Consider the following 19,647-nt stretch of genomic DNA (forward strand, 5'->3'; position numbering starts at 1 on the left):
TAGTTTTAAATTCGAATTATTAACTAAAGTTCTCGGCAACGGCCATATCACGCTGAAAACACCGGTTCTCGTCCGATCACTGAAGTTAAGCAGCGTCGAGCGCAGTCAGTACGTGGGAGGGAGACCACTTAGGAACACTGCGTGCCGTTGTCTTTTACAGTTTAGTTTCCTTTTTTAAAATCCACCAGATATGAGAAAAGCAAACAGAGTTTCTTTTTTTTCAAACATGCAGAAGGGTAATTTGTCAAATTAGTTTTAAATTCGAATAACTAACTAAAGATCTCGGCGACGGCCATATCACTCTGAAAACACCGGTTCTCGTCCGATCACCGAAATTAAGCAGCGTCAAGCAAAGTCAGTACTTGGGAGGGAGACCAATTAGGAACACTGCGTGCCGTTGTCTTTTACAGTTTAGTTCCCTTTTTTAAAATCCACCAGATATGAGAAAAGCAAACAGAGTTTCTTTTTTTATTTTTTGAAAAAATGCAGAAGGGTAATTTGTCTAATTAGTTTTTAATTCGAATAACTAACTAAAGTTCTCGGCAACGGCCATATCACGCTGAAAACACCGGTTCTCGTCCGATCACCGAAATTAAGCAGCGTCAACCGCAGTCAGTACTTGGGAGGGAGACCAATTAGGAACACAGCGTGCCGTTGTCTTTTACAGTGTAGTTTCCTTTTTTAAAATCCACCAGATATAAGAAAAGCAAACAGAGCTTCTTTTTTTTTCAAACATGCAGAAGGGTAATTTGTCAAATTAGTTTTAAATTCGAATAATAACTAAAGTTCTCGGCAACGGCCATATCACGCTGAAAACACCGGTTCTCGTCCGATCACCGAAGTTAAGCAGCGTCGAGCGCAGTCTGTACTTGAGAGGGAGACCACTTAGGAACACTGCGTGCCGTTGTCTTTTACAGTTTAGTTTCCTTTTTTAAATCCAACAGATATGAGAAAAGCAAACAGAGTTTCTTTTTTTCAAACATGCAGAAGGGTAATTTGTCAATTTAGTTTTAAATTCGAATAACTAACTAAAGTTCTCGGCAACGGCCATATCACGCTGAAAACACCGGTTCTCGTCCGATCACCGAAGTTAAGTAGCGTCGAGCGCAGTCAGTACGTGGGAGGGAGACCACTTAGGAACACTGCGTGCCGTTGTCTTTTACAGTGTAGTTTCCTTTTTTAAAATCCACCAGATATGAGAAAAGCAAACAGAGTTTCTTTTTTTTCAAACATGCAGAAGGGTAATTTGTCAAATTAGTTTTAAATTCGAATAACTAACTAAAGATCTCGGCGACGGCCATATCACTCTGAAAACACCGGTTCTCGTCCGATCACCGAAATTAAGCAGCGTCAAGCGCAGTCAGTACTTGGGAGGGAGACCAATTAGGAACACAGCGTGCCGTTTTCTTTTACAGTGTAGTTTCCTTTTATAAAATCCACCAGATATGGGAAAAGCAAACAGAGTTTCTTTTTTTTTCAAACATGCAGAAGGGTAATTTGTCAAACTAGTTTTAAATTCGAATAACTAACTAAAGTTCTCGGCAACGGCCATATCACGCTGAAAACACCGGTTCTCGTCCGATCACCGAAGTTAAGCAGCGTCGAGCGCAGTCAGTACTTGGGAGGGAGACCACTTAGGAACACTGCGTGCCGTTGTCTTTTAAGTTTAGTTTCCTTTTTTAAAATCCACCAGATATGAGAAAAGCAAACAGAGTTTCTTTTTTTTTCAAACATGCAGAAGGGTAATTTGTCTAATTAGTTTTAAATTCGAATAACTAACCACAGTTATCGGCAACTGCCATATCACGCTGAAAACACCGGTTCTCGTCCGATCACCGAAGTTAAGCAGCGTCGAGCGCAGTCAGTACTCTGGAGGGAGACCACTTAGGAACACTGCGTGCCGTTGTCTTTTACACTTTATTTTCCTTTTTTAAAATCCAACAGATATGAGAAAAGCAAAGAGAGTTTCTTTTTTTTAAAAAAAACATGGAGAAGGGTAATTTGTCTAATTAGTTTTAAATTCGAATTATTAACTAAAGTTCTCGGCAACGGCCATATCACGCTGAAAACACCGGTTCTCGTCCGATCACTGAAGTTAAGCAGCGTCGAGCGCAGTCAGTACGTGGGAGGGAGACCACTTAGGAACACTGCGTGCCGTTGTCTTTTACAGTTTAGTTTCCTTTTTTAAAATCCACCAGATATGAGAAAAGCAAACAGAGTTTCTTTTTTTTCAAACATGCAGAAGGGTAATTTGTCAAATTAGTTTTAAATTCGAATAACTAACTAAAGATCTCGGCGACGGCCATATCACTCTGAAAACACCGGTTCTCGTCCGATCACCGAAATTAAGCAGCGTCAAGCAAAGTCAGTACTTGGGAGGGAGACCAATTAGGAACACTGCGTGCCGTTGTCTTTTACAGTTTAGTTCCCTTTTTTAAAATCCACCAGATATGAGAAAAGCAAACAGAGTTTCTTTTTTTATTTTTTGAAAAAATGCAGAAGGGTAATTTGTCTAATTAGTTTTTAATTCGAATAACTAACTAAAGTTCTCGGCAACGGCCATATCACGCTGAAAACACCGGTTCTCGTCCGATCACCGAAATTAAGCAGCGTCAACCGCAGTCAGTACTTGGGAGGGAGACCAATTAGGAACACAGCGTGCCGTTGTCTTTTACAGTGTAGTTTCCTTTTTTAAAATCCACCAGATATAAGAAAAGCAAACAGAGCTTCTTTTTTTTTCAAACATGCAGAAGGGTAATTTGTCAAATTAGTTTTAAATTCGAATAATAACTAAAGTTCTCGGCAACGGCCATATCACGCTGAAAACACCGGTTCTCGTCCGATCACCGAAGTTAAGCAGCGTCGAGCGCAGTCTGTACTTGAGAGGGAGACCACTTAGGAACACTGCGTGCCGTTGTCTTTTACAGTTTAGTTTCCTTTTTTAAATCCAACAGATATGAGAAAAGCAAACAGAGTTTCTTTTTTTCAAACATGCAGAAGGGTAATTTGTCAATTTAGTTTTAAATTCGAATAACTAACTAAAGTTCTCGGCAACGGCCATATCACGCTGAAAACACCGGTTCTCGTCCGATCACCGAAGTTAAGTAGCGTCGAGCGCAGTCAGTACGTGGGAGGGAGACCACTTAGGAACACTGCGTGCCGTTGTCTTTTACAGTGTAGTTTCCTTTTTTAAAATCCACCAGATATGAGAAAAGCAAACAGAGTTTCTTTTTTTTCAAACATGCAGAAGGGTAATTTGTCAAATTAGTTTTAAATTCGAATAACTAACTAAAGATCTCGGCGACGGCCATATCACTCTGAAAACACCGGTTCTCGTCCGATCACCGAAATTAAGCAGCGTCAAGCGCAGTCAGTACTTGGGAGGGAGACCAATTAGGAACACAGCGTGCCGTTTTTTTTTACAGTGTAGTTTCCTTTTATAAAATCCACCAGATATGGGAAAAGCAAACAGAGTTTCTTTTTTTTTCAAACATGCAGAAGGGTAATTTGTCAAACTAGTTTTAAATTCGAATAACTAACTAAAGTTCTCGGCAACGGCCATATCACGCTGAAAACACCGGTTCTCGTCCGATCACCGAAGTTAAGCAGCGTCGAGCGCAGTCAGTACTTGGGAGGGAGACCACTTAGGAACACTGCGTGCCGTTGTCTTTTAAGTTTAGTTTCCTTTTTTAAAATCCACCAGATATGAGAAAAGCAAACAGAGTTTCTTTTTTTTTCAAACATGCAGAAGGGTAATTTGTCTAATTAGTTTTAAATTCGAATAACTAACCACAGTTATCGGCAACTGCCATATCACGCTGAAAACACCGGTTCTCGTCCGATCACCGAAGTTAAGCAGCGTCGAGCGCAGTCAGTACTCTGGAGGGAGACCACTTAGGAACACTGCGTGCCGTTGTCTTTTACACTTTATTTTCCTTTTTTAAAATCCAACAGATATGAGAAAAGCAAAGAGAGTTTCTTTTTTTTAAAAAAAACATGGAGAAGGGTAATTTGTCTAATTAGTTTTAAATTCGAATTATTAACTAAAGTTCTCGGCAACGGCCATATCACGCTGAAAACACCGGTTCTCGTCCGATCACTGAAGTTAAGCAGCGTCGAGCGCAGTCAGTACGTGGGAGGGAGACCACTTAGGAACACTGCGTGCCGTTGTCTTTTACAGTTTAGTTTCCTTTTTTAAAATCCACCAGATATGAGAAAAGCAAACAGAGTTTCTTTTTTTTCAAACATGCAGAAGGGTAATTTGTCAAATTAGTTTTAAATTCGAATAACTAACTAAAGATCTCGGCGACGGCCATATCACTCTGAAAACACCGGTTCTCGTCCGATCACCGAAATTAAGCAGCGTCAAGCAAAGTCAGTACTTGGGAGGGAGACCAATTAGGAACACTGCGTGCCGTTGTCTTTTACAGTTTAGTTCCCTTTTTTAAAATCCACCAGATATGAGAAAAGCAAACAGAGTTTCTTTTTTATTTTTTGAAAAAATGCAGAAGGGTAATTTGTCTAATTAGTTTTTAATTCGAATAACTAACTAAAGTTCTCGGCAACGGCCATATCACGCTGAAAACACCGGTTCTCGTCCGATCACCGAAATTAAGCAGCGTCAACCGCAGTCAGTACTTGGGAGGGAGACCAATTAGGAACACAGCGTGCCGTTGTCTTTTACAGTGTAGTTTCCTTTTTTAAAATCCACCAGATATAAGAAAAGCAAACAGAGCTTCTTTTTTTTTCAAACATGCAGAAGGGTAATTTGTCAAATTAGTTTTAAATTCGAATAATAACTAAAGTTCTCGGCAACGGCCATATCACGCTGAAAACACCGGTTCTCGTCCGATCACCGAAGTTAAGCAGCGTCGAGCGCAGTCTGTACTTGAGAGGGAGACCACTTAGGAACACTGCGTGCCGTTGTCTTTTACAGTTTAGTTTCCTTTTTTAAATCCAACAGATATGAGAAAAGCAAACAGAGTTTCTTTTTTTCAAACATGCAGAAGGGTAATTTGTCAATTTAGTTTTAAATTCGAATAACTAACTAAAGTTCTCGGCAACGGCCATATCACGCTGAAAACACCGGTTCTCGTCCGATCACCGAAGTTAAGTAGCGTCGAGCGCAGTCAGTACGTGGGAGGGAGACCACTTAGGAACACTGCGTGCCGTTGTCTTTTACACTTTATTTTCCTTTTTTAAAATCCAACAGATATGAGAAAAGCAAAGAGAGTTTCTTTTTTTTAAAAAAAACATGGAGAAGGGTAATTTGTCTAATTAGTTTTAAATTCGAATTATTAACTAAAGTTCTCGGCAACGGCCATATCACGCTGAAAACACCGGTTCTCGTCCGATCACTGAAGTTAAGCAGCGTCGAGCGCAGTCAGTACGTGGGAGGGAGACCACTTAGGAACACTGCGTGCCGTTGTCTTTTACAGTTTAGTTTCCTTTTTTAAAATCCACCAGATATGAGAAAAGCAAACAGAGTTTCTTTTTTTTCAAACATGCAGAAGGGTAATTTGTCAAATTAGTTTTAAATTCGAATAACTAACTAAAGATCTCGGCGACGGCCATATCACTCTGAAAACACCGGTTCTCGTCCGATCACCGAAATTAAGCAGCGTCAAGCAAAGTCAGTACTTGGGAGGGAGACCAATTAGGAACACTGCGTGCCGTTGTCTTTTACAGTTTAGTTCCCTTTTTTAAAATCCACCAGATATGAGAAAAGCAAACAGAGTTTCTTTTTTTATTTTTTGAAAAAATGCAGAAGGGTAATTTGTCTAATTAGTTTTTAATTCGAATAACTAACTAAAGTTCTCGGCAACGGCCATATCACGCTGAAAACACCGGTTCTCGTCCGATCACCGAAATTAAGCAGCGTCAACCGCAGTCAGTACTTGGGAGGGAGACCAATTAGGAACACAGCGTGCCGTTGTCTTTTACAGTGTAGTTTCCTTTTTTAAAATCCACCAGATATAAGAAAAGCAAACAGAGCTTCTTTTTTTTTCAAACATGCAGAAGGGTAATTTGTCAAATTAGTTTTAAATTCGAATAATAACTAAAGTTCTCGGCAACGGCCATATCACGCTGAAAACACCGGTTCTCGTCCGATCACCGAAGTTAAGCAGCGTCGAGCGCAGTCTGTACTTGAGAGGGAGACCACTTAGGAACACTGCGTGCCGTTGTCTTTTACAGTTTAGTTTCCTTTTTTAAATCCAACAGATATGAGAAAAGCAAACAGAGTTTCTTTTTTTCAAACATGCAGAAGGGTAATTTGTCAATTTAGTTTTAAATTCGAATAACTAACTAAAGTTCTCGGCAACGGCCATATCACGCTGAAAACACCGGTTCTCGTCCGATCACCGAAGTTAAGTAGCGTCGAGCGCAGTCAGTACGTGGGAGGGAGACCACTTAGGAACACTGCGTGCCGTTGTCTTTTACAGTGTAGTTTCCTTTTTTAAAATCCACCAGATATGAGAAAAGCAAACAGAGTTTCTTTTTTTTCAAACATGCAGAAGGGTAATTTGTCAAATTAGTTTTAAATTCGAATAACTAACTAAAGATCTCGGCGACGGCCATATCACTCTGAAAACACCGGTTCTCGTCCGATCACCGAAATTAAGCAGCGTCAAGCGCAGTCAGTACTTGGGAGGGAGACCAATTAGGAACACAGCGTGCCGTTTTTTTTTACAGTGTAGTTTCCTTTTATAAAATCCACCAGATATGGGAAAAGCAAACAGAGTTTCTTTTTTTTTCAAACATGCAGAAGGGTAATTTGTCAAACTAGTTTTAAATTCGAATAACTAACTAAAGTTCTCGGCAACGGCCATATCACGCTGAAAACACCGGTTCTCGTCCGATCACCGAAGTTAAGCAGCGTCGAGCGCAGTCAGTACTTGGGAGGGAGACCACTTAGGAACACTGCGTGCCGTTGTCTTTTAAGTTTAGTTTCCTTTTTTAAAATCCACCAGATATGAGAAAAGCAAACAGAGTTTCTTTTTTTTTCAAACATGCAGAAGGGTAATTTGTCTAATTAGTTTTAAATTCGAATAACTAACCACAGTTATCGGCAACTGCCATATCACGCTGAAAACACCGGTTCTCGTCCGATCACCGAAGTTAAGCAGCGTCGAGCGCAGTCAGTACTCTGGAGGGAGACCACTTAGGAACACTGCGTGCCGTTGTCTTTTACACTTTATTTTCCTTTTTTAAAATCCAACAGATATGAGAAAAGCAAAGAGAGTTTCTTTTTTTTAAAAAAAACATGGAGAAGGGTAATTTGTCTAATTAGTTTTAAATTCGAATTATTAACTAAAGTTCTCGGCAACGGCCATATCACGCTGAAAACACCGGTTCTCGTCCGATCACTGAAGTTAAGCAGCGTCGAGCGCAGTCAGTACGTGGGAGGGAGACCACTTAGGAACACTGCGTGCCGTTGTCTTTTACAGTTTAGTTTCCTTTTTTAAAATCCACCAGATATGAGAAAAGCAAACAGAGTTTCTTTTTTTTCAAACATGCAGAAGGGTAATTTGTCAAATTAGTTTTAAATTCGAATAACTAACTAAAGATCTCGGCGACGGCCATATCACTCTGAAAACACCGGTTCTCGTCCGATCACCGAAATTAAGCAGCGTCAAGCAAAGTCAGTACTTGGGAGGGAGACCAATTAGGAACACTGCGTGCCGTTGTCTTTTACAGTTTAGTTCCCTTTTTTAAAATCCACCAGATATGAGAAAAGCAAACAGAGTTTCTTTTTTATTTTTTGAAAAAATGCAGAAGGGTAATTTGTCTAATTAGTTTTTAATTCGAATAACTAACTAAAGTTCTCGGCAACGGCCATATCACGCTGAAAACACCGGTTCTCGTCCGATCACCGAAATTAAGCAGCGTCAACCGCAGTCAGTACTTGGGAGGGAGACCAATTAGGAACACAGCGTGCCGTTGTCTTTTACAGTGTAGTTTCCTTTTTTAAAATCCACCAGATATAAGAAAAGCAAACAGAGCTTCTTTTTTTTTCAAACATGCAGAAGGGTAATTTGTCAAATTAGTTTTAAATTCGAATAATAACTAAAGTTCTCGGCAACGGCCATATCACGCTGAAAACACCGGTTCTCGTCCGATCACCGAAGTTAAGCAGCGTCGAGCGCAGTCTGTACTTGAGAGGGAGACCACTTAGGAACACTGCGTGCCGTTGTCTTTTACAGTTTAGTTTCCTTTTTTAAATCCAACAGATATGAGAAAAGCAAACAGAGTTTCTTTTTTTCAAACATGCAGAAGGGTAATTTGTCAATTTAGTTTTAAATTCGAATAACTAACTAAAGTTCTCGGCAACGGCCATATCACGCTGAAAACACCGGTTCTCGTCCGATCACCGAAGTTAAGTAGCGTCGAGCGCAGTCAGTACGTGGGAGGGAGACCACTTAGGAACACTGCGTGCCGTTGTCTTTTACAGTGTAGTTTCCTTTTTTAAAATCCACCAGATATGAGAAAAGCAAACAGAGTTTCTTTTTTTTCAAACATGCAGAAGGGTAATTTGTCAAATTAGTTTTAAATTCGAATAACTAACTAAAGATCTCGGCGACGGCCATATCACTCTGAAAACACCGGTTCTCGTCCGATCACCGAAATTAAGCAGCGTCAAGCGCAGTCAGTACTTGGGAGGGAGACCAATTAGGAACACAGCGTGCCGTTTTCTTTTACAGTGTAGTTTCCTTTTATAAAATCCACCAGATATGGGAAAAGCAAACAGAGTTTCTTTTTTTTTCAAACATGCAGAAGGGTAATTTGTCAAACTAGTTTTAAATTCGAATAACTAACTAAAGTTCTCGGCAACGGCCATATCACGCTGAAAACACCGGTTCTCGTCCGATCACCGAAGTTAAGCAGCGTCGAGCGCAGTCAGTACTTGGGAGGGAGACCACTTAGGAACACTGCGTGCCGTTGTCTTTTACAGTTTAGTTTCCTTTTTTAAAATCCACCAGATATGAGAAAAGCAAACAGAGTTTCTTTTTTTTATTTTTTGAAAACATGCAGAAGGGTAATTTGTCTAATTAGTTTTAAATTCGAATAACTAACCACAGTTATCGGCAACTGCCATATCACGCTGAAAACACCGGTTCTCGTCCGATCACCGAAGTTAAGCAGCGTCGAGCGCAGTCAGTACTCTGGAGGGAGACCACTTAGGAACACTGCGTGCCGTTGTCTTTTACACTTTATTTTCCTTTTTTAAAATCCAACAGATATGAGAAAAGCAAAGAGAGTTTCTTTTTTTTAAAAAAACATGGAGAAGGGTAATTTGTCTAATTAGTTTTAAATTCGAATTATTAACTAAATTTCTCGGCAACGGCCATATCACGCTGAAAACACCGGTTCTCGTCCGATCACTGAAGATAAGCAGCGTCGAGCGCAGTCAGTACGTGGGAGGGAGACCACTTAGGAACACTGCGTGCCGTTGTCTTTTACAGTTTAGTTTCCTTTTTTAAAATCCACCAGATATGAGAAAAGCAAACAGAGTTTCTTTTTTTCAAACATGCAGAAGGGTAATTTGTCAAATTAGTTTTAAATTCGAATAACTAACTAAAGATCTCGGCGACGGCCATATCACTCTGAAAACACCGGTTCTCGTCCGATCACCGAAATTAAGCAGCGTCAAGCAAAGTCAGTACTAGGGAGGGAGACCAATTAGGAACACTGCGTGCCGTTGTCTTTTACAGTTTAGTTCCCTTTTTTAAAATCCACCAGATATGAGAAAAGCAAACAGAGTTTCTTTTTTTATTTTTTGAAAAAATGCAGAAGGGTAATTTGTCTAATTAGTTTTTAATTCGAATAATTAACCACAGTTCTCGGCAACGGCCATATCACGCTGAAAACACCGGTTCTCGTCCGATCACCGAAATTAAGCAGCGTCAACCGCAGTCAGTACTTGGGAGGGAGACCAATTAGGAACACAGCGTGCCGTTGTCTTTTACAGTGTAGTTTCCTTTTTTAAAATCCACCAGATATGAGAAAAGCAAACAGAGCTTCTTTTTTTTCAAACATGCAGAAGGGTAATTTGTCAAATTAGTTTTAAATTCGAATAATAACTAAAGTTCTCGGCAACGGCCATATCACGCTGAAAACACCGGTTCTCGTCCGATCACCGAAGTTAAGCAGCGTCGAGCGCAGTCAGTACTTGGGAGAGAGACCACTTAGGAACACTGCGTGCCGTTGTCTTTTACAGTGTAGTTTCCTTTTTTAAAATCCACCAGATATGAGAAAAGCAAACAGAGTTTCTTTTTTTTCAAACATGCAGAAGGGTAATTTGTCAAATTAGTTTTAAATTCGAATAACTAACTAAAGTTCTCGGCAACGGCCATATCACGCTGAAAACACCGGTTCTCGTCCGATCACCGAAGTTAAGCAGCGTCGAGCGCAGTCAGTACTTGGGAGGGAGACCACTTAGGAGCACTGCGTGCCGTTGTCTTTTACAGTGTCGTTTCCTTTTTTAAAATCCACCAGATATGAGAAAAGCAAACAGAGTTTCTTTTTTTTCAAACATGCAGAAGGGTAATTTGTCAAATTAGTTTTAAATTCGAATAACTAACTAAAGATCTCGGCGACGGCCATATCACTCTGAAAACACCGGTTCTCGTCCGATCACCGAAATTAAGCAGCGTCAAGCGCAGTCAGTACTTGGGAGGGAGACCAATTAGGAACACAGCGTGCCGTTGTCTTTTACAGTGTAGTTTCCTTTTATAAAATCCACCAGATATGGGAAAAGCAAACAGAGTTTCTTTTTTTTTCAAACATGCAGAAGGGTAATTTGTCAAACTAGTTTTAAATTCGAATAACTAACTAAAGTTCTCGGCAACGGCCATATCACGCTGAAAACACCGGTTCTCGTCCGATCACCGAAGTTAAGCAGCGTCGAGCGCAGTCAGTACTTGGGAGGGAGACCACTTAGGAACACTGCGTGCCGTTGTCTTTTACAGTTTAGTTTCCTTTTTTAAAATCCACCAGATATGAGAAAAGCAAACAGAGTTTCTTTTTTTTATTTTTTGAAAACATGCAGAAGGGTAATTTGTCTAATTAGTTTTAAATTCGAATAACTAACCACAGTTATCGGCAACTGCCATATCACGCTGAAAACACCGGTTCTCGTCCGATCACCGAAGTTAAGCAGCGTCGAGCGCAGTCAGTACTCTGGAGGGAGACCACTTAGGAACACTGCGTGCCGTTGTCTTTTACACTTTATTTTCCTTTTTTAAAATCCAACAGATATGAGAAAAGCAAAGAGAGTTTCTTTTTTTTAAAAAAACATGGAGAAGGGTAATTTGTCTAATTAGTTTTAAATTCGAATTATTAACTAAATTTCTCGGCAACGGCCATATCACGCTGAAAACACCGGTTCTCGTCCGATCACTGAAGATAAGCAGCGTCGAGCGCAGTCAGTACGTGGGAGGGAGACCACTTAGGAACACTGCGTGCCGTTGTCTTTTACAGTTTAGTTTCCTTTTTTAAAATCCACCAGATATGAGAAAAGCAAACAGAGTTTCTTTTTTTCAAACATGCAGAAGGGTAATTTGTCAAATTAGTTTTAAATTCGAATAACTAACTAAAGATCTCGGCGACGGCCATATCACTCTGAAAACACCGGTTCTCGTCCGATCACCGAAATTAAGCAGCGTCAAGCAAAGTCAGTACTAGGGAGGGAGACCAATTAGGAACACTGCGTGCCGTTGTCTTTTACAGTTTAGTTCCCTTTTTTAAAATCCACCAGATATGAGAAAAGCAAACAGAGTTTCTTTTTTTATTTTTTGAAAAAATGCAGAAGGGTAATTTGTCTAATTAGTTTTTAATTCGAATAATTAACCACAGTTCTCGGCAACGGCCATATCACGCTGAAAACACCGGTTCTCGTCCGATCACCGAAATTAAGCAGCGTCAACCGCAGTCAGTACTTGGGAGGGAGACCAATTAGGAACACAGCGTGCCGTTGTCTTTTACAGTGTAGTTTCCTTTTTTAAAATCCACCAGATATGAGAAAAGCAAACAGAGCTTCTTTTTTTTCAAACATGCAGAAGGGTAATTTGTCAAATTAGTTTTAAATTCGAATAATAACTAAAGTTCTCGGCAACGGCCATATCACGCTGAAAACACCGGTTCTCGTCCGATCACCGAAGTTAAGCAGCGTCGAGCGCAGTCAGTACTTGGGAGAGAGACCACTTAGGAACACTGCGTGCCGTTGTCTTTTACAGTGTAGTTTCCTTTTTTAAAATCCACCAGATATGAGAAAAGCAAACAGAGTTTCTTTTTTTTCAAACATGCAGAAGGGTAATTTGTCAAATTAGTTTTAAATTCGAATAACTAACTAAAGTTCTCGGCAACGGCCATATCACGCTGAAAACACCGGTTCTCGTCCGATCACCGAAGTTAAGCAGCGTCGAGCGCAGTCAGTACTTGGGAGGGAGACCACTTAGGAGCACTGCGTGCCGTTGTCTTTTACAGTGTCGTTTCCTTTTTTAAAATCCACCAGATATGAGAAAAGCAAACAGAGTTTCTTTTTTTTCAAACATGCAGAAGGGTAATTTGTCAAATTAGTTTTAAATTCGAATAACTAACTAAAGATCTCGGCGACGGCCATATCACTCTGAAAACACCGGTTCTCGTCCGATCACCGAAATTAAGCAGCGTCAAGCGCAGTCAGTACTTGGGAGGGAGACCAATTAGGAACACAGCGTGCCGTTGTCTTTTACAGTGTAGTTTCCTTTTATAAAATCCACCAGATATGGGAAAAGCAAACAGAGTTTCTTTTTTTTTCAAACATGCAGAAGGGTAATTTGTCAAACTAGTTTTAAATTCGAATAACTAACTAAAGTTCTCGGCAACGGCCATATCACGCTGAAAACACCGGTTCTCGTCCGATCACCGAAGTTAAGCAGCGTCGAGCGCAGTCAGTACTTGGGAGGGAGACCAATTAGGAACACAGCGTGCCGTTGTCTTTTACAGTGTAGTTTCCTTTTTTAAAATCCACCAGATATGGGAAAAGCAAAGAGAGTTTCTTTTTTTAAAAAAAAAAAAAACATGGAGAAGGGTAATTTGTCAAATTAGTTTTAAATTCGAATAACTAACTAAAGTTCTCGGCAACGGCCATATCACGCTGAAAACACCGGTTCTCGTCCGATCACCGAAATTAAGCCGCGTCAAGCGCAGTCAGTACTTGGGAGGGAGACCAATTAGGAACACAGCGTGCCGTTGTCTTTTACAGTGTAGTTTCCTTTTTTAAAATCCACCAGATATGGGAAAAGCAAAGAGAGTTTCTTTTTTTAAAAAAAAAACATGGAGAAGGGTAATTTGTCAAATTAGTTTTAAATTCGAATAACTAACTAAAGTTCTCGGCAACGGCCATATCACGCTGAAAACACCGGTTCTCGTCCGATCACCGAAGTTAAGTAGCGTCGAGCGCAGTCAGTACGTGGGAGGGAGACCACTTAGGAACACTGCGTGCCGTTGTCTTTTACAGTGTAGTTTCCTTTTTTAAAATCCACCAGATATGAGAAAAGCAAACAGAGTTTCTTTTTTTTCAAACATGCAGAAGGGTAATTTGTCAAACTAGTTTTAAATTCGAATAACTAACTAAAGTTCTCGGCAACGGCCATATCACGCTGAAAACACCGGTTCTCGTCCGATCACCGAAGTTAAGCAGCGTCGAGCGCAGTCAGTACTTGGGAGGGAGACCACTTAGGAACACTGCGTGCCGTTGTCTTTTACAGTTTAGTTTCCTTTTTTAAAATCCACCAGATATGAGAAAAGCAAACAGAGTTTCTTTTTTTTATTTTTTAAAACATGCAGAAGGGTAATTTGTCTAATTAGTTTTAAATTCGAATAACTAACCACAGTTATCGGCAACTGCCATATCACGCTGAAAACACCGGTTCTCGTCCGATCACCGAAGTTAAGCAGCGTCGAGCGCAGTCAGTACTCTGGAGGGAGACCACTTAGGAACACTGCGTGCCGTTGTCTTTTACACTTTATTTTCCTTTTTTAAAATCCAACAGATATGAGAAAAGCAAAGAGAGTTTCTTTTTTTTAAAAAAAACATGGAGAAGGGTATATTGTCTAATTAGTTTTAAATTCGAATTATTAACTAAATTTCTCGGCAACGGCCATATCACGCTGAAAACACCGGTTCTCGTCCGATCACTGAAGTTAAGCAGCGTCGAGCGCAGTCAGTACGTGGGAGGGAGACCACTTAGGAACACTGCGTGCCGTTGTCTTTTACAGTGTAGTTTCCTTTTTTAAAATCCACCAGATATGAGAAAAGCAAACAGAGTTTCTTTTTTTTCAAACATGCAGAAGGGTAATTTGTCTAATTAGTTTTTAATTCGAATAATTAACCACAGTTCTCGGCAACGGCCATATCACGCTGAAAACACCGGTTCTCCTCCGATCACCGAAATTAAGCAGCGTCAACCGCAGTCAGTACTTGGGAGGGAGACCAATTAGGAACACAGCGTGCCGTTGTCTTTTACAGTGTAGTTTCCTTTTTTAAAATCCACCAGATATGAGAAAAGCAAACAGAGCTTCTTCTTTTTCAAACATGCAGAAGGGTAATTTGTCAAATTAGTTTTAAATTCGAATAATAACTAAAGTTCTCGGCAACGGCCATTTCACGCTGAAAACACCGGTTCTCGTCCGATCACCGAAGTTAAGCAGCGTCAAGCGCAGTCAGTACTTGGGAGGGAGACCACTTAGGAACACTGCGTGCCGTTGTCTTTTACAGTGTAGTTTCCTTTTTTAAAATCCACCAGATATGAGAAAAGCAAACAGAGTTTCTTTTTTTTCAAACATGCAGAAGCGTAATTTGTCAAATTAGTTTTAAATTCGAATAACTAACTAAAGTTCTCGGCAACGGCCATATCACGCTGAAAACACCGGTTCTCGTCCGATCACCGAAATTAAGCCGCGTCAAGCGCAGTCAGTACTTGGGAGGGAGACCAATTAGGAACACAGCGTGCCGTTGTCTTTTACAGTGTAGTTTCCTTTTTTAAAATCCACCAGATATGGGAAAAGCAAAGAGAGTTTCTTTTAAAAAAAAAAACATGGAGAAGGGTAATTTGTCAAATTAGTTTTAAATTCGAATAACTAACTAAAGTTCTCGGCAACGGCCATATCACGCTGAAAACACCGGTTCTCGTCCGATCACCGAAATTAAGCAGCGTCAACCGCAGTCAGTACTTGGGAGGGAGACCAATTAGGAACACAGCGTGCCGCTGTCTTTTACACCGTAGTTTCCTTTTTTAAAATCCACCAGATATGAGAAAAGCAAACAGAGTTTCTTTTTTTTCAAACATGCAGAAGGGTAATTTGTCAAATTAGTTTTAAATTCGAATAACTAACTAAAGATCTCGGCGACGGCCATATCACTCTGAAAACACCGGTTCTCGTCCGATCACCGAAGTTAAGCAGCGTCGAGCGCAGTCAGTACTTTGGAGGGAGACCACTTAGGAACACTGCGTGCCGTTGTCTTTTACAGTGTAGTTTCCTTTTTTAAAATCCACCAGATATGAGAAAAGCAAAGAGAGTTTCTTTTTTTTAAAAAAAAAACATGGAGAAGGGTAATTTGTCAAATTAGTTTTAAATTCGAATAACTAACTAAAGTTCTCGGCAACGGCCATATCACGCTGAAAACACCGGTTCTCGTCCGATCACCGAAGTTAAGCAGCGTCGAGCGCAGTCTGTACTTGAGAGGGAGACCACTTAGGAACACTGCGTGCCGTTGTCTTTTACAGTTTAGTTTCGTTTTTTAAATCCAACAGATATGAGAAAAGCAAACAGAGTTTCTTTTTTTCAAACATGCAGAAGGGTAATTTGTCAAATTAGTTTTAAATTCGAATAACTAACTAAAGTTCTCGGCAACGGCCATATCACGCTGAAAACACCGGTTCTCGTCCGATCACCGAAGTTAAGTAGCGTCGAGCGCAGTCAGTACGTGGGAGGGAGACCACTTAGGAACACTGCGTGCCGTTGTCTTTTACAGTGTAGTTTCCTTTTTTAAAATCCACCAGATATGAGAAAAGCAAACAGAGTTTCTTTTTTTTCAAACATGCAGAAGGGTAATTTGTCAAATTAGTTTTAAATTCGAATAACTAACTAAAGATCTCGGCGACGGCCATATCACTCTGAAAACACCGGTTCTCGTCCGATCACCGAAATTAAGCAGCGTCAAGCGCAGTCAGTACTTGGGAGGGAGACCAATTAGGAACACAGCGTGCCGTTGTCTTTTACAGTGTAGTTTCCTTTTATAAAATCCACCAGATATGGGAAAAGCAAACAGAGTTTCTTTTTTTTCAAACATGCAGAAGGGTAATTTGTCAAACTAGTTTTAAATTCGAATAACTAACTAAAGTTCTCGGCAACGGCCATATCACGCTGAAAACACCGGTTCTCGTCCGATCACCGAAGTTAAGCAGCGTCGAGCGCAGTAAGTACTTGGGAGGGAGACCACTTAGGAACACTGCGTGCCGTTGTCTTTTAAGTTTAGTTTCCTTTTTTAAAATCCACCAGATATGAGAAAAGCAAACAGAGTTTCTTTTTTTTTCAAACATGCAGAAGGGTAATTTGTCTAATTAGTTTTAAATTCGGATAACTAACCACAGTTATCGGCAACTGCCATATCACGCTGAAAACACCGGTTCTCGTCCGATCACCGAAGTTAAGCAGCGTCGAGCGCAGTCAGTACTCTGGAGGGAGACCACTTAGGAACGCTGCGTGCCGTTGTCTTTTACACTTTATTTTCCTTTTTTAAAATCCAACAGATATGAGAAAAGCAAAGAGAGTTTCTTTTTTTTTTAAAAAAACATGGAGAAGGGTAATTTGTCTAATTAGTTTTAAATTCGAATTATTAACTAAATTTCTCGGCAACGGCCATATCACGCTGAAAACACCGGTTCTCGTCCGATCACTGAAGATAAGCAGCGTCGAGCGCAGTCAGTACGTGGGAGGGAGACCACTTAGGAACACTGCGTGCCGTTGTCTTTTACAGTTTAGTTTCCTTTTTTAAAATCCACCAGATATGAGAAAAGCAAACAGAGTTTCTTTTTTTCAAACATGCAGAAGGGTAATTTGTCAAATTAGTTTTAAATTCGAATAACAAACTAAAGATCTCGGCGACGGCCATATCACTCTGAAAACATCGGTTCTCGTCCGATCACCGAAATTAAGCAGCGTCAAGCAAAGTCAGTACTAGGGAGGGAGACCAATTAGGAACACTGCGTGCCGTTGTCTTTTACAGTTTAGTTCCCTTTTTTAAAATCCACCAGATATGAGAAAAGCAAACAGAGTTTCTTTTTTTATTTTTTGAAAAAATGCAGAAGGGTAATTTGTCTAATTAGTTTTTAATTCGAATAATTAACCACAGTTCTCGGCAACGGCCATATCACGCTGAAAACACCGGTTCTCGTCCGATCACCGAAATTAAGCCGCGTCAACCGCAGTCAGTACTTGGGAGGGAGAACAATTAGGAACACAGCGTGCCGTTGTCTTTTACATTGTAGTTTCCTTTTTTAAAATCCACCAGATATGAGAAAAGCAAACAGAGCTTCTTTTTTTTCAAACATGCAGAAGGGTAATTTGTCAAATTAGTTTTAAATTCGAATAATAACTAAAGTTCTCGGCAACGGCCATATCACGCTGAAAACACCGGTTCTCGTCCGATCACCGAAGTTAAGCAGCGTCGAGCGCAGTCAGTACTTGGGAGAGAGACCACTTAGGAACACTGCGTGCCGTTGTCTTTTACAGTGTAGTTTCCTTTTTTAAAATCCACCAGATATGAGAAAAGCAAACAGAGTTTCTTTTTTTTCAAACATGCAGAAGGGTAATTTGTCAAATTAGTTTTAAATTCGAATAACTAACTAAAGTTCTCGGCAACGGCCATATCACGCTGAAAACACCGGTTCTCGTCCGATCACCGAAGTTAAGCAGCGTCGAGCGCAGTCAGTACTTGGGAGGGAGACCACTTAGGAACACTGCGTGCCGTTGTCTTTTACAGTGTCGTTTCCTTTTTTAAAATCCACCAGATATGAGAAAAGCAAACAGAGTTTCTTTTTTTTCAAACATGCAGAAGGGTAATTTGTCAAATTAGTTTTAAATTCGAATAACTAACTAAAGATCTCGGCGACGGCCATATCACGCTGAAAACACCGGTTCTCTTCCGATCACCGAAGTTAAGCAGCGTCGAGCGCAGTCAGTACTTGGGAGGGAGACCAATTAGGAACACAGCGTGCCGTTGTCTTTTACAGTGTAGTTTCCTTTTTTAAAATCCACCAGATATGGGAAAAGCAAAGAGAGTTTCTTTTTTTTAAAAAAAAAAACATGGAGAAGGGTAATTTGTCAAATTAGTTTTAAATTCGAATAACTAACTAAAGTTCTCGGCAACGGCCATATCACGCTGAAAACACCGGTTCTCGTCCGATCACCGAAATTAAGCCGCGTCAAGCGCAGTCAGTACTTGGGAGGGAGACCAATTAGGAACACAGCGTGCCGTTGTCTTTTACAGTGTAGTTTCCTTTTTTAAAATCCACCAGATATGGGAAAAGCAAAGAGAGTTTCTTTTTTTTAAAAAAAAAACATGGAGAAGGGTAATTTGTCAAATTAGTTTTAAATTCGAATAACTAACTAAAGTTCTCGGCAACGGCCATATCACGCTGAAAACACCGGTTCTCGTCCGATCACCGAAGTTAAGTAGCGTCGAGCGCAGTCAGTACGTGGGAGGGAGACCACTTAGGAACACTGCGTGCCGTTGTCTTTTACAGTGTAGTTTCCTTTTTTAAAATCCACCAGATATGAGAAAAGCAAACAGAGTTTCTTTTTTTTCAAACATGCAGAAGGGTAATTTGTCAAATTAGTTTTAAATTCGAATAACTAACTAAAGTTCTCGGCAACGGCCATATCACGCTGAAAACACCGGTTCTCGTCCGATCACCGAAGTTAAGCAGCGTCGAGCGCAGTCAGTACTTGGGAGGGAGACCACTTAGGAACACTGCGTGTCGTTGTCTTTTACAGTGTCGTTTCCTTTTTTAAAATCCACCAGATATGAGAAAAGCAAACAGAGTTCCTTTTTTTTCACACGTGCAGAAGGGTAATTTGTCAAATTAGTTTTAAATTCGAATAACTAACTAAAGATCTCGGCGACGGCCATATCACTCTGAAAACACCGGTTCTCGTCCGATCACCGAAATTAAGCAGCGTCAAGCGCAGTCAGTACTTGGGAGGGAGACCAATTAGGAACACAGCGTGCCGTTGTCTTTTACAGTGTAGTTTCCTTTTATAAAATCCACCAGATATGGGAAAAGCAAACAGAGTTTCTTTTTTTTTAAAACATGCAGAAGGGTAATTTGTCAAACTAGTTTTAAATTCGAATAACTAACTAAAGTTCTCGGCAACGGCCATATCACGCTGAAAACACCGGTTCTCGTCCGATCACCGAAGTTAAGCAGCGTCGAGCGCAGTCAGTACTTGGGAGGGAGACCACTTAGGAACACTGCGTGCCGTTGTCTTTTACAGTTTAGTTTCCTTTTTTAAAATCCACCAGATATGAGAAAAGCAAACAGAGTTTCTTTTTTTTATTTTTTAAAACATGCAGAAGGGTAATTTGTCTAATTAGTTTTA

General features: G+C 40.4%; 44 non-coding genes and 34 pseudogenes across 44 annotated transcripts; all 78 read left to right on the plus strand.

The window, feature by feature from the left end:
- The first annotated feature begins 34 nt into the window (after positions 1–34).
- On the plus strand, positions 35–153 carry LOC149635296 (5S ribosomal RNA). Its single transcript, XR_016372950.1, has one exon. It is a non-coding gene; the product is annotated as a 5S ribosomal RNA (ribosomal RNA).
- Positions 154–284: 131 nt separating this feature from the next.
- On the plus strand, positions 285–403 carry LOC149635297 (5S ribosomal RNA; annotated as a pseudogene).
- Positions 404–541: 138 nt separating this feature from the next.
- On the plus strand, positions 542–660 carry LOC149635298 (5S ribosomal RNA; annotated as a pseudogene).
- Positions 661–791: 131 nt separating this feature from the next.
- LOC149635299 (5S ribosomal RNA) lies at positions 792–910 on the plus strand. The gene has a single exon (XR_016372605.1). It is a non-coding gene; the product is annotated as a 5S ribosomal RNA (ribosomal RNA).
- Positions 911–1,039: 129 nt separating this feature from the next.
- Positions 1,040–1,158, plus strand: LOC149635300 (5S ribosomal RNA). Its single transcript, XR_016373004.1, has one exon. It is a non-coding gene; the product is annotated as a 5S ribosomal RNA (ribosomal RNA).
- Positions 1,159–1,289: 131 nt separating this feature from the next.
- Positions 1,290–1,408, plus strand: LOC149635301 (5S ribosomal RNA; annotated as a pseudogene).
- Positions 1,409–1,540: 132 nt separating this feature from the next.
- On the plus strand, positions 1,541–1,659 carry LOC149635302 (5S ribosomal RNA). The gene has a single exon (XR_016372962.1). It is a non-coding gene; the product is annotated as a 5S ribosomal RNA (ribosomal RNA).
- A 131-nt stretch (positions 1,660–1,790) lies between these two features.
- LOC149635303 (5S ribosomal RNA) lies at positions 1,791–1,909 on the plus strand. Its single transcript, XR_016373074.1, has one exon. It is a non-coding gene; the product is annotated as a 5S ribosomal RNA (ribosomal RNA).
- A 135-nt stretch (positions 1,910–2,044) lies between these two features.
- On the plus strand, positions 2,045–2,163 carry LOC149635304 (5S ribosomal RNA). The gene has a single exon (XR_016372952.1). It is a non-coding gene; the product is annotated as a 5S ribosomal RNA (ribosomal RNA).
- A 131-nt stretch (positions 2,164–2,294) lies between these two features.
- On the plus strand, positions 2,295–2,413 carry LOC149635305 (5S ribosomal RNA; annotated as a pseudogene).
- Positions 2,414–2,551: 138 nt separating this feature from the next.
- LOC149635306 (5S ribosomal RNA) lies at positions 2,552–2,670 on the plus strand (annotated as a pseudogene).
- Positions 2,671–2,801: 131 nt separating this feature from the next.
- LOC149635307 (5S ribosomal RNA) lies at positions 2,802–2,920 on the plus strand. The gene has a single exon (XR_016372606.1). It is a non-coding gene; the product is annotated as a 5S ribosomal RNA (ribosomal RNA).
- Positions 2,921–3,049: 129 nt separating this feature from the next.
- LOC149635308 (5S ribosomal RNA) lies at positions 3,050–3,168 on the plus strand. The gene has a single exon (XR_016373005.1). It is a non-coding gene; the product is annotated as a 5S ribosomal RNA (ribosomal RNA).
- Positions 3,169–3,299: 131 nt separating this feature from the next.
- Positions 3,300–3,418, plus strand: LOC149635309 (5S ribosomal RNA; annotated as a pseudogene).
- Positions 3,419–3,550: 132 nt separating this feature from the next.
- On the plus strand, positions 3,551–3,669 carry LOC149635310 (5S ribosomal RNA). The gene has a single exon (XR_016372973.1). It is a non-coding gene; the product is annotated as a 5S ribosomal RNA (ribosomal RNA).
- Positions 3,670–3,800: 131 nt separating this feature from the next.
- On the plus strand, positions 3,801–3,919 carry LOC149635311 (5S ribosomal RNA). The gene has a single exon (XR_016373076.1). It is a non-coding gene; the product is annotated as a 5S ribosomal RNA (ribosomal RNA).
- A 135-nt stretch (positions 3,920–4,054) lies between these two features.
- Positions 4,055–4,173, plus strand: LOC149635312 (5S ribosomal RNA). The gene has a single exon (XR_016372953.1). It is a non-coding gene; the product is annotated as a 5S ribosomal RNA (ribosomal RNA).
- Positions 4,174–4,304: 131 nt separating this feature from the next.
- LOC149635313 (5S ribosomal RNA) lies at positions 4,305–4,423 on the plus strand (annotated as a pseudogene).
- Positions 4,424–4,560: 137 nt separating this feature from the next.
- Positions 4,561–4,679, plus strand: LOC149635314 (5S ribosomal RNA; annotated as a pseudogene).
- Positions 4,680–4,810: 131 nt separating this feature from the next.
- On the plus strand, positions 4,811–4,929 carry LOC149635315 (5S ribosomal RNA). Its single transcript, XR_016372607.1, has one exon. It is a non-coding gene; the product is annotated as a 5S ribosomal RNA (ribosomal RNA).
- A 129-nt stretch (positions 4,930–5,058) lies between these two features.
- Positions 5,059–5,177, plus strand: LOC149635316 (5S ribosomal RNA). The gene has a single exon (XR_016373006.1). It is a non-coding gene; the product is annotated as a 5S ribosomal RNA (ribosomal RNA).
- A 135-nt stretch (positions 5,178–5,312) lies between these two features.
- Positions 5,313–5,431, plus strand: LOC149635317 (5S ribosomal RNA). The gene has a single exon (XR_016372954.1). It is a non-coding gene; the product is annotated as a 5S ribosomal RNA (ribosomal RNA).
- A 131-nt stretch (positions 5,432–5,562) lies between these two features.
- LOC149635318 (5S ribosomal RNA) lies at positions 5,563–5,681 on the plus strand (annotated as a pseudogene).
- Positions 5,682–5,819: 138 nt separating this feature from the next.
- Positions 5,820–5,938, plus strand: LOC149635319 (5S ribosomal RNA; annotated as a pseudogene).
- A 131-nt stretch (positions 5,939–6,069) lies between these two features.
- Positions 6,070–6,188, plus strand: LOC149635320 (5S ribosomal RNA). The gene has a single exon (XR_016372608.1). It is a non-coding gene; the product is annotated as a 5S ribosomal RNA (ribosomal RNA).
- A 129-nt stretch (positions 6,189–6,317) lies between these two features.
- On the plus strand, positions 6,318–6,436 carry LOC149635321 (5S ribosomal RNA). The gene has a single exon (XR_016373008.1). It is a non-coding gene; the product is annotated as a 5S ribosomal RNA (ribosomal RNA).
- Positions 6,437–6,567: 131 nt separating this feature from the next.
- On the plus strand, positions 6,568–6,686 carry LOC149635322 (5S ribosomal RNA; annotated as a pseudogene).
- Positions 6,687–6,818: 132 nt separating this feature from the next.
- Positions 6,819–6,937, plus strand: LOC149635323 (5S ribosomal RNA). The gene has a single exon (XR_016372984.1). It is a non-coding gene; the product is annotated as a 5S ribosomal RNA (ribosomal RNA).
- A 131-nt stretch (positions 6,938–7,068) lies between these two features.
- On the plus strand, positions 7,069–7,187 carry LOC149635324 (5S ribosomal RNA). The gene has a single exon (XR_016373077.1). It is a non-coding gene; the product is annotated as a 5S ribosomal RNA (ribosomal RNA).
- Positions 7,188–7,322: 135 nt separating this feature from the next.
- On the plus strand, positions 7,323–7,441 carry LOC149635325 (5S ribosomal RNA). The gene has a single exon (XR_016372955.1). It is a non-coding gene; the product is annotated as a 5S ribosomal RNA (ribosomal RNA).
- A 131-nt stretch (positions 7,442–7,572) lies between these two features.
- LOC149635326 (5S ribosomal RNA) lies at positions 7,573–7,691 on the plus strand (annotated as a pseudogene).
- Positions 7,692–7,828: 137 nt separating this feature from the next.
- LOC149635327 (5S ribosomal RNA) lies at positions 7,829–7,947 on the plus strand (annotated as a pseudogene).
- A 131-nt stretch (positions 7,948–8,078) lies between these two features.
- Positions 8,079–8,197, plus strand: LOC149635328 (5S ribosomal RNA). Its single transcript, XR_016372609.1, has one exon. It is a non-coding gene; the product is annotated as a 5S ribosomal RNA (ribosomal RNA).
- Positions 8,198–8,326: 129 nt separating this feature from the next.
- LOC149635329 (5S ribosomal RNA) lies at positions 8,327–8,445 on the plus strand. Its single transcript, XR_016373009.1, has one exon. It is a non-coding gene; the product is annotated as a 5S ribosomal RNA (ribosomal RNA).
- Positions 8,446–8,576: 131 nt separating this feature from the next.
- On the plus strand, positions 8,577–8,695 carry LOC149635330 (5S ribosomal RNA; annotated as a pseudogene).
- A 132-nt stretch (positions 8,696–8,827) lies between these two features.
- On the plus strand, positions 8,828–8,946 carry LOC149635331 (5S ribosomal RNA). Its single transcript, XR_016372995.1, has one exon. It is a non-coding gene; the product is annotated as a 5S ribosomal RNA (ribosomal RNA).
- A 139-nt stretch (positions 8,947–9,085) lies between these two features.
- Positions 9,086–9,204, plus strand: LOC149635332 (5S ribosomal RNA). Its single transcript, XR_016373078.1, has one exon. It is a non-coding gene; the product is annotated as a 5S ribosomal RNA (ribosomal RNA).
- A 134-nt stretch (positions 9,205–9,338) lies between these two features.
- On the plus strand, positions 9,339–9,457 carry LOC149635333 (5S ribosomal RNA; annotated as a pseudogene).
- A 130-nt stretch (positions 9,458–9,587) lies between these two features.
- Positions 9,588–9,706, plus strand: LOC149635334 (5S ribosomal RNA; annotated as a pseudogene).
- Positions 9,707–9,844: 138 nt separating this feature from the next.
- LOC149635335 (5S ribosomal RNA) lies at positions 9,845–9,963 on the plus strand (annotated as a pseudogene).
- A 130-nt stretch (positions 9,964–10,093) lies between these two features.
- On the plus strand, positions 10,094–10,212 carry LOC149635336 (5S ribosomal RNA). The gene has a single exon (XR_016372787.1). It is a non-coding gene; the product is annotated as a 5S ribosomal RNA (ribosomal RNA).
- A 131-nt stretch (positions 10,213–10,343) lies between these two features.
- LOC149635337 (5S ribosomal RNA) lies at positions 10,344–10,462 on the plus strand. Its single transcript, XR_016373444.1, has one exon. It is a non-coding gene; the product is annotated as a 5S ribosomal RNA (ribosomal RNA).
- Positions 10,463–10,593: 131 nt separating this feature from the next.
- On the plus strand, positions 10,594–10,712 carry LOC149635338 (5S ribosomal RNA; annotated as a pseudogene).
- A 132-nt stretch (positions 10,713–10,844) lies between these two features.
- Positions 10,845–10,963, plus strand: LOC149635339 (5S ribosomal RNA). Its single transcript, XR_016373007.1, has one exon. It is a non-coding gene; the product is annotated as a 5S ribosomal RNA (ribosomal RNA).
- A 139-nt stretch (positions 10,964–11,102) lies between these two features.
- Positions 11,103–11,221, plus strand: LOC149635340 (5S ribosomal RNA). The gene has a single exon (XR_016373079.1). It is a non-coding gene; the product is annotated as a 5S ribosomal RNA (ribosomal RNA).
- A 134-nt stretch (positions 11,222–11,355) lies between these two features.
- Positions 11,356–11,474, plus strand: LOC149635341 (5S ribosomal RNA; annotated as a pseudogene).
- Positions 11,475–11,604: 130 nt separating this feature from the next.
- LOC149635342 (5S ribosomal RNA) lies at positions 11,605–11,723 on the plus strand (annotated as a pseudogene).
- A 138-nt stretch (positions 11,724–11,861) lies between these two features.
- LOC149635343 (5S ribosomal RNA) lies at positions 11,862–11,980 on the plus strand (annotated as a pseudogene).
- A 130-nt stretch (positions 11,981–12,110) lies between these two features.
- LOC149635344 (5S ribosomal RNA) lies at positions 12,111–12,229 on the plus strand. Its single transcript, XR_016372788.1, has one exon. It is a non-coding gene; the product is annotated as a 5S ribosomal RNA (ribosomal RNA).
- Positions 12,230–12,360: 131 nt separating this feature from the next.
- On the plus strand, positions 12,361–12,479 carry LOC149635345 (5S ribosomal RNA). Its single transcript, XR_016373446.1, has one exon. It is a non-coding gene; the product is annotated as a 5S ribosomal RNA (ribosomal RNA).
- A 131-nt stretch (positions 12,480–12,610) lies between these two features.
- On the plus strand, positions 12,611–12,729 carry LOC149635346 (5S ribosomal RNA; annotated as a pseudogene).
- A 132-nt stretch (positions 12,730–12,861) lies between these two features.
- Positions 12,862–12,980, plus strand: LOC149635347 (5S ribosomal RNA). Its single transcript, XR_016373094.1, has one exon. It is a non-coding gene; the product is annotated as a 5S ribosomal RNA (ribosomal RNA).
- A 140-nt stretch (positions 12,981–13,120) lies between these two features.
- Positions 13,121–13,239, plus strand: LOC149635348 (5S ribosomal RNA; annotated as a pseudogene).
- A 136-nt stretch (positions 13,240–13,375) lies between these two features.
- Positions 13,376–13,494, plus strand: LOC149635349 (5S ribosomal RNA). The gene has a single exon (XR_016373010.1). It is a non-coding gene; the product is annotated as a 5S ribosomal RNA (ribosomal RNA).
- Positions 13,495–13,625: 131 nt separating this feature from the next.
- On the plus strand, positions 13,626–13,744 carry LOC149635350 (5S ribosomal RNA). The gene has a single exon (XR_016373018.1). It is a non-coding gene; the product is annotated as a 5S ribosomal RNA (ribosomal RNA).
- Positions 13,745–13,882: 138 nt separating this feature from the next.
- LOC149635351 (5S ribosomal RNA) lies at positions 13,883–14,001 on the plus strand. Its single transcript, XR_016373080.1, has one exon. It is a non-coding gene; the product is annotated as a 5S ribosomal RNA (ribosomal RNA).
- Positions 14,002–14,136: 135 nt separating this feature from the next.
- LOC149635352 (5S ribosomal RNA) lies at positions 14,137–14,255 on the plus strand. Its single transcript, XR_016372956.1, has one exon. It is a non-coding gene; the product is annotated as a 5S ribosomal RNA (ribosomal RNA).
- A 131-nt stretch (positions 14,256–14,386) lies between these two features.
- Positions 14,387–14,505, plus strand: LOC149635353 (5S ribosomal RNA; annotated as a pseudogene).
- A 130-nt stretch (positions 14,506–14,635) lies between these two features.
- Positions 14,636–14,754, plus strand: LOC149635354 (5S ribosomal RNA). Its single transcript, XR_016373050.1, has one exon. It is a non-coding gene; the product is annotated as a 5S ribosomal RNA (ribosomal RNA).
- Positions 14,755–14,885: 131 nt separating this feature from the next.
- On the plus strand, positions 14,886–15,004 carry LOC149635355 (5S ribosomal RNA; annotated as a pseudogene).
- A 134-nt stretch (positions 15,005–15,138) lies between these two features.
- LOC149635356 (5S ribosomal RNA) lies at positions 15,139–15,257 on the plus strand (annotated as a pseudogene).
- A 131-nt stretch (positions 15,258–15,388) lies between these two features.
- Positions 15,389–15,507, plus strand: LOC149635357 (5S ribosomal RNA). The gene has a single exon (XR_016372881.1). It is a non-coding gene; the product is annotated as a 5S ribosomal RNA (ribosomal RNA).
- A 137-nt stretch (positions 15,508–15,644) lies between these two features.
- On the plus strand, positions 15,645–15,763 carry LOC149635358 (5S ribosomal RNA). The gene has a single exon (XR_016372610.1). It is a non-coding gene; the product is annotated as a 5S ribosomal RNA (ribosomal RNA).
- Positions 15,764–15,892: 129 nt separating this feature from the next.
- Positions 15,893–16,011, plus strand: LOC149635359 (5S ribosomal RNA). The gene has a single exon (XR_016373011.1). It is a non-coding gene; the product is annotated as a 5S ribosomal RNA (ribosomal RNA).
- Positions 16,012–16,142: 131 nt separating this feature from the next.
- On the plus strand, positions 16,143–16,261 carry LOC149635360 (5S ribosomal RNA; annotated as a pseudogene).
- A 131-nt stretch (positions 16,262–16,392) lies between these two features.
- Positions 16,393–16,511, plus strand: LOC149635361 (5S ribosomal RNA). Its single transcript, XR_016372521.1, has one exon. It is a non-coding gene; the product is annotated as a 5S ribosomal RNA (ribosomal RNA).
- A 131-nt stretch (positions 16,512–16,642) lies between these two features.
- Positions 16,643–16,761, plus strand: LOC149635362 (5S ribosomal RNA; annotated as a pseudogene).
- A 136-nt stretch (positions 16,762–16,897) lies between these two features.
- On the plus strand, positions 16,898–17,016 carry LOC149635363 (5S ribosomal RNA; annotated as a pseudogene).
- A 130-nt stretch (positions 17,017–17,146) lies between these two features.
- LOC149635364 (5S ribosomal RNA) lies at positions 17,147–17,265 on the plus strand (annotated as a pseudogene).
- Positions 17,266–17,403: 138 nt separating this feature from the next.
- On the plus strand, positions 17,404–17,522 carry LOC149635365 (5S ribosomal RNA; annotated as a pseudogene).
- A 130-nt stretch (positions 17,523–17,652) lies between these two features.
- LOC149635366 (5S ribosomal RNA) lies at positions 17,653–17,771 on the plus strand. The gene has a single exon (XR_016372789.1). It is a non-coding gene; the product is annotated as a 5S ribosomal RNA (ribosomal RNA).
- Positions 17,772–17,902: 131 nt separating this feature from the next.
- On the plus strand, positions 17,903–18,021 carry LOC149635367 (5S ribosomal RNA). Its single transcript, XR_016373029.1, has one exon. It is a non-coding gene; the product is annotated as a 5S ribosomal RNA (ribosomal RNA).
- Positions 18,022–18,152: 131 nt separating this feature from the next.
- Positions 18,153–18,271, plus strand: LOC149635368 (5S ribosomal RNA; annotated as a pseudogene).
- A 138-nt stretch (positions 18,272–18,409) lies between these two features.
- On the plus strand, positions 18,410–18,528 carry LOC149635369 (5S ribosomal RNA; annotated as a pseudogene).
- Positions 18,529–18,665: 137 nt separating this feature from the next.
- On the plus strand, positions 18,666–18,784 carry LOC149635370 (5S ribosomal RNA). Its single transcript, XR_016373012.1, has one exon. It is a non-coding gene; the product is annotated as a 5S ribosomal RNA (ribosomal RNA).
- Positions 18,785–18,915: 131 nt separating this feature from the next.
- On the plus strand, positions 18,916–19,034 carry LOC149635371 (5S ribosomal RNA). Its single transcript, XR_016372438.1, has one exon. It is a non-coding gene; the product is annotated as a 5S ribosomal RNA (ribosomal RNA).
- Positions 19,035–19,165: 131 nt separating this feature from the next.
- On the plus strand, positions 19,166–19,284 carry LOC149635372 (5S ribosomal RNA; annotated as a pseudogene).
- Positions 19,285–19,416: 132 nt separating this feature from the next.
- Positions 19,417–19,535, plus strand: LOC149635373 (5S ribosomal RNA). Its single transcript, XR_016373040.1, has one exon. It is a non-coding gene; the product is annotated as a 5S ribosomal RNA (ribosomal RNA).
- The last annotated feature ends 112 nt before the right edge of the window (positions 19,536–19,647 follow it).

The sequence above is a fragment of the Phalangium opilio genome, unplaced genomic scaffold (genome assembly GCF_054372755.1).
Source record: "Phalangium opilio isolate 3A_F unplaced genomic scaffold, DU_Popi_V2 ptg000095l_1, whole genome shotgun sequence".
NCBI classification, from domain to species: domain Eukaryota; kingdom Metazoa; phylum Arthropoda; class Arachnida; order Opiliones; family Phalangiidae; genus Phalangium; species Phalangium opilio.